Here is a 7,285-nt window from a genome sequence, read left to right as displayed (position 1 = left end):
TGGGTATGCGATTGCGCTGGACGTCTGGTCCACTGTCTTCTCCTGTTGAGGTCGTGTCATGCTCTCGGTCCAACAGCAGTTTGATTCGCTTCCTTTTGCCAGCCTGGAGATCAGAGAGAAGAATTATTAACATGAATCAGCTATCGAAGACATAATCTCCACTAATTGGGAATGGTAGATACCATGGGCCATGTTCACAAACAATTTTATTTTATCAGTTTATTTATTTTAAGAGTCCTGCTAAGAGTTCCTAGCTATAAGGTTCTTAACATTTATTAGCTTTAAGATTTTGTTGCAAATATGGCCCAGCCGTGAAAACTGCAATCATAAATGGGATCTTGTGTGCATGCCTAGTAAAGCAGATGTACTGTCAATAACATATTAAAGCACTCATATGTAGGGATACTGTTTTTGGAAACAGAAACATGAGAAGATTTAAAGTACAAATAAACAATCTGAAGACAGTTTAAGGTTGGTAATTTGGGTTCACTCAAGAGAAGAAATTTGAGAAGCACGCTAGAATAAAAAATTAAATAAAAAGATCACGGCATACCATTTTCAGCACTTCCACGCAGTTGGAATGGTTCTGAAACACGTCCAGTATAAGGGAAAAGAAGGGAATTAAGTGGGGTTTTTAGAAAGCTGTAGAATCGCCAGAGTCGGAATCTGCATCTGTTACTTCCATGGTACCTCTGGTTCCTGACTGCTGTTAGCAACTCCTAGAGCGGCTCTCAGATCCTGAGCCACAGCCGGAGTTTATGGCATCCTCATCCACCTCTATGATTACCGAAAGGCCTCCAAATGTCTCATCTGTACTCTGAACGCTGCCCTCTGAGGCACATGGTGTGCCTGCACTTTTTGCTCAAGATCACACTTGACCTCTGTGACATTGATCTATCACTTATCTCGCTGGACGACTCTCTGCTCTCTGTTGTTTCATCATCCTCCTCCTCATCATCATCTTCTTTTTCAGAAGCCTCTTCGGCCCCGTCACGTTCCTCATCAATGTTGTCCTGGGAGGATCGGGTAATGATGCTCTTGCTAGAGCGGCGACTTCCTCCTGCTGATCTTGTGCTTGTGGAGCTTCTCTCACAGCCAGACATGGAAGCGGCATCTGATCCATCATCATCCAATGCAGAAGATCCAGCAGATCCAGCCGATCCTCATTTCTGTCCCTGATGCCTCTTCAAAGCCACTCGCTGACCCTAACTCACCGCTGCTCTCCTCACCAGACACTGAAACTTGTGATGACCATATTGAAGACCCCTTAGAGGTGCCACCTGATCCTCTGCCGCTTGGAGTACCACTTGCACTTCTGGAAACACTCCCACTTCTGCTGCTTCGTGCTCCTGCACTCAAACCCTCCGAGGACCGATTTCAGTGAGGAGCGAGCAGAAGGTGGCTCTGCTTGGCATAATATTTGTCTTTCTTCGCTTTCCCAAAAAATCATCAGGAAAATCTTGGCCTTCTTCCATGGGGAGGTAGGTTCAGTTTTCCTCCCAGCAGTGAGCAACTTGCTGAGCTTCATGACAGCCTTCTGCCTCTTTGCAGTTTTGGATTCTTCGCCTGTTCAATCTCATCCTCTGGTGGGAAATTCTGGAATCCCACTCGTTTTCCACATCCAGGACCTCTCCACCCCCCTCGCCCTTTTGCCCTTGCCTATTGTGACATCCTTTAAAACAATCTTGTCAATCAAGACTACTAATATTAAATGGCCAAACTCTATATTAAATTATTACTGTTATATTTACTAAAGTTATATCCTTTTGATGATGACAAGATTACAAACAAGAAAAATCATCCTTTCTGCAACATTTTCTTCAAGTTTCCTATGAATGAATGTGCAAGATTACCTCTGGTCCACCATAGTAATATCCTTCATCTTCCATGATGGCCTCTCCATACTCATCATACATAGGTGTAATCAGCCTCCTGCGGCTGCCGTAGGGTGGATAGGGTTCATACCTGAAGAAAATAATGGAAATAATATAACAAATGAACATACCTTAAAGTTATTGTGTGCATAAGTATTAAAGTTGAATTTGCTTATTTCCAATTGATGGATTTATCCCATCCCTTCAATCACATGCGTTCTTTCCAAAAGTTTGTCTTGACACATTGCTTTTCTTTTTATTTTAAAGTTTGATTTAATTATTTTTTTTTTTTACTCTGCTTAACCTCCACTGTGCTACCTCAATTCTGAGTATTGTGGGAGTGAGACCTCCAACAGGTTTGAAAATAGATACACTTATTGAAGATGGGAAAGGCAAAACAGATGCCTCATTACACTCGCAATCAACATCAGCCCATGCATAGCTCCACCCACCTAGGACAAACAGTCCCTGTGATCCAGGGATTAAAGTCTAAACCCCCATTAAAGATTCCTAAGCTCTCTAAATAGCCCTGGATCTTCAGCAGGCCGGGTCTCTCTGATAGCAGGTGCAGTTCAGCCTCACAGAAGTGCAACATTTATCTTCCCGACTCTGTCCCTTGATGTCTGCGGAATGAAAGCCACCCTTCTTTCTCAAAGGCCTTGACTATGGACAAAAAAACCTTGACATTTAAAGGAATCGGAGAAAAATTTGAGGGAATTCTCAAGAAAACAATTCTGATATTGATAAATATATATATATATAATATATATATATATACTGTATATATATTGTAGGTGTTTTGCATATTATTTCTTTTATATTGTGTACTTTAGCATGACCGGAATTCTGGATTGACTGATCTGCATCGAGGTCTGGCACTATCCATTTGAAAATGTTAAATAAGACCTTAAGAAGTCTATCATCAGCGGTTTTGATGTCTTGATCTTCATGTTAAAGCACATCATCTGTTCTGTGGTGCTCACAGCTAACGCTCAGAGCACTACAGAGGCCTTTAAGACCATCTGCTGCTCATCTCTCTACAAAAATCGAATGACTCTACAGAACGTAATAGAGGATGCCATTACACTTGAGTCTGATCTCTGAAAGTCCTACAAGCAAACATGCGGCTCACGTCTTAATGAATCCACTGAGCTCAGCTAAAGACGGCTGTGTGGAGGTGAGGGCACATTAATCTCATCAAAGCTTCCAGCATCTCATCAGATGGGCTGACGTTAAACCATGCAGTTCAACATTTGCAAGAGCATCTGTTCCAATAGTTAAGCTGTTCCGATGGTACATTACGTGTCAGTTTGAGAGTGTTTACACCTCTTTCTCTCACTTCTGCTGTCTCCTACTTGGACACACAAGATGCTCAATTAGTGTACTGTACTCACTACAGGAATCTTTTAACCGGAAAATCTTTAATTGGAGAGCCTCTGTTTCTATGGTTGGATTTTATTTTATTTTTTTTATTGGGGGCTCAGGTGTCTTGGCATCATCAAAACAATTGTAAAAACGGCAATAGAGAAAGTAGAGAAATACTGAAGAAATGATCAAGGATAAGGTGACTGGATACAGACAGAAAGAAAGAGGGGAAGACATTACATACTCAAACTTTAAGTAAAGATGTAAACTATCTGGAATACACAAACTAAGTCTGGAACAAAGACACACTAGTCTTGTGTATACTCTGAAACTCACCCTTGATCGTAGCTATAGTAGTCTTGGGAATAGTAATCTTGTCCAGGATCGATACCGGATTCCATGGAGAGAGCCTAAAATACAAACATAAAGACAGATGTCAGACTTCATCTTCACACAGGCTACTAAAATTAGTCAGGGTTGGAGCAAAATTGATACAGCCAATTACTTTTCTGGCACACTGTGTGCTTGTTCACCCATTACTGTAACTTAATTTAAACTGGGAATGCAAATGAACACAGTTCAAAAGTTTGGGGTCTGAACGATCTGAAGATCTTTCATGCTTAGCAGGGCTGATCATCTATTTTTATAAAAAAAAATACAAAAAAAACATATATTGAAAAATATAGTTGCAATTTCAAAATGACAGTGTTTTATTTTTACATATTTAAAAATGTAGTGATTAAGCTCCATTACTTCTTTACTACGTCTGCAGTGTCACATGATCCTTCAGAAATCATTCTAATTTGTTGATCTGGTGCTCAAGAGACATTTATTATTATTATCAATGTTGAAAACAGCTTGTTTTCTTGTGCTGCTTAATATTTTTGTGGATTCTGTGATTAATAGAGAGTTCAAAAAAAACAAAATGTATTTATAATAGAGTTTTCTTTTTTTTTCTTTCTTGTATTTTGAAGTTCATAAAAAAAAAATGAAAATCTTGGCATCATTTACTCACCCCTACGTTTCAATTTCAGCTAATAATAAATTAGAATTATCCTGTATGTATTCATAAAACCTTCCCTAGTCTTCGTCCCATTAATTGTATGAACAAACACAGCTAGGACATGCTGCTAAACTTCTCATTTTTATGTTCTGTGGAAGGCCTGAATGAAGGAATGGACATTAGTGTGAATTCAGGCTGACAGCGTTTACATTTTTTGGGGTCAACAGTCCATTCAGGAATATTACTTGGCTATTAAAAACCCCATGAGTTTGAGTGCAGTTTTGTCTCCTGCGTTAACACTGAAATGTTTATCAGGGGACCTTATAAAACATCTTCAGTAACAACGAAGGAAAGGCATGCAGAAAAACAGAGATGTTACCTCAGGCCGGAGCAGAGAGGGTCTCAACAGCTGCTGCTGCTGCTGGCACAGTCACAGAGAAAAGAGAGGGAGAGGAAAAAAAGAAGATTTGACACTAAGAGAGAATACATGAGAGGCAGCACCGAATAAAAGACAGACAAAGAGAATAGCAAGAAAAGATGTCGCTGCATACATTTAAAATGAATGATCAGATAGAGAAAATGACAGCTAAAAGATTTGCATTAAAAACAGGAAAGAGGGGAGAAAAACCAGCTCCTGTTGAGAAAGATAATAGCAGAGATGCAGACGAGGGGAAAATGTTCTATGTTAAGAAGTAGACCCAATTTTAAGAGCTAAAGTGCCTGAAAGGTCAGAAAAGGTTGTGTTTGACAGCATGCATATGCAACCTATATGCATTAACTTTGCATCTTAGACATTGACGTGACATGTTCTGGCTGCAAAATCATGTGTGCGGGCAGAACTAAGAAAAGACAAGACTCTTCAATTAACACTCCTTAGCGGGGTGTAAATTTAAGTTTAATGGCAAAGTTTCAATTGCTCCCTTCATCTCATTGAGATTTCAGTGTAAGCCTCTCACAAGGTACTATTAAAGCACTCTTACCTTCAACTAAATCAACTACATAGAACTGGATTTTTACATGTTTAATGAAAATCTAAGAGGTGTCTGCCAATGCAAAAGTAACTATCATGATACCATGATGAGGTATTATTCATATCCATGCAGGAAAATGTCATAGTTAAAGTACAATTATGAGTTTTGCATTAACAAATCTTAACTCTAAGTGATAGAAATAGTGATGAGATTAAAGGAAATGTAAAAGAAAACTGACCCACCTCTCTGCCAAAGCCACGCCTGCTGAAAGAGACAGAAAAAAAAATGATGATAAAGAATTAAGTACCTGAATATGGGCAATTTGTTGACTAGCTAAGTGATTTTAGACTTGTTCTTGTAGAGTCTGACTCACTTTTGTGCATTTCAACACTTCCTGTCCTTTCTTATCACTGGACCAGAATGAAAACACCATATTTAAATGGAAAAGCACTTGAAAGATAAAAATGCACTCAGGGAAATGGGGCAGATAGTCCTGACACAAGCAGTTTTACCTACAACGAAGACTTCACAAGCAAGTTAATCTGCTTTTCCCAAACAAGCCATTTTCTGATGAGTGGTAAATCAACATATGCACACAAACTCACACGCAACCTGTATTCAATGCAGTAGCTAGAAATTGTCCTATCATACACTAGCAAAATCTCCAGGAAAGTTACATTTGAGGGGTCTCTCGAGGGCCAAGAATGAAACCCACTAAGTGATTAAAACACTGTGACAAATGAGCAGCATATTGTTCATTCTGTGTGTGTGTGTGTGTGTGTGTGTGTGTGTCCGTACCTGGTATTCCCAACGTTATACAAGTAATACAAATAAATTTGGTTACACCAAATTTTACACATCTGGAATGTCCCCATTAAACATGGAAACCAGTGTGTGTGTGTGTTTACCTGGCTATAGTTTTGGAACAAAATTGTACAAAAAAGTTTACTACATCTAAAAGAGGGGTCCTCAAAACTAGGGCGGAAATAAAATGAAGATTTAATGAAAATCACCTCTTAACTAAAGATGCAGTTCACACATTAATATGCTTTTTGAAGCATGTTGTTTTCTAATTAATAATAAACCAACACACGCACGCACACACACACACACACACTAACAAACAACCTGCATTTAATGCAGTAGCTATAAATTGTCCTATCATTCACAAACAACATTTCCAGGAAAGTTACATTTGAGGGGTCTCTCAAGGGCCAAGAAGAAACTCCATTAAGTGATTACAACATCATGTTGTTCTGAGTGTGTATGTGTGTACTTTAAAAAACATTAAAGTAAGATCTCCTTTTAATAGACAAAGTACTGAGATGAAGTACTCTCATTTTCTAATAGAGCAGAAAAGAGTGGTTTTATTATGTGTGGTGAGGCAGGGAATAGGAAAGGAGGGAGGAAGTGAGGAAGACACAAACACTAAAAAAGAGAATTAGGCTTAGTAATTTCAACGGCGGACTCATTGATTGATTAATTAAATTTCTCCAGACCTCGCCGGCTGTGCTTTCATCCTGCTGAGCAGTTCATGTGAATATAGAGCCGTTCCTCTGAACCTACAAACAAGCCCCGACACTTACGCACAACATCCACAATTGTGAGGGGGAAAAAAGTCAGAATTGTGAGATTAAAAATCATATTGGAAACAGGCTTTCATTTTGATTCTACCTACAACAATACAATAGACGACAAAGAATAGATAGTATTACTAAGGATTACAAATGATGTGTTATGTATGTGTTCTAAGGCAGATGATTTATGTGCAAACTGAGTGGATGTTGTGCTAAGTGTCAGGGCTTGTTTGTAGGTTCAGAGGAACGGCTCTATATTCACACGAACTGCTCAGCAGGATGAAAGCACAGCCGGCGAAGTCTGGAGAAATTTAACTAATCAATCGCTGCCGTTGACATCACTAACCCTAATTCTCTTTTTCTCTCTCCTGTGTTTATATCTTCCTCACTTCCTCCCTCCTTTTATATTCCCTGCCTCACCACACAAAATAAAACTGCTCTCTTCTGCTCTATTAGAAAATGAGAGTACTTCATATCAGTTATTTCATATCATAT

This window comes from Carassius gibelio, chromosome B13, assembly GCF_023724105.1.
Source record: "Carassius gibelio isolate Cgi1373 ecotype wild population from Czech Republic chromosome B13, carGib1.2-hapl.c, whole genome shotgun sequence".
Classification (NCBI taxonomy): domain Eukaryota; kingdom Metazoa; phylum Chordata; class Actinopteri; order Cypriniformes; family Cyprinidae; genus Carassius; species Carassius gibelio.
Note: the sequence above shows the minus strand (reverse complement) of the source record.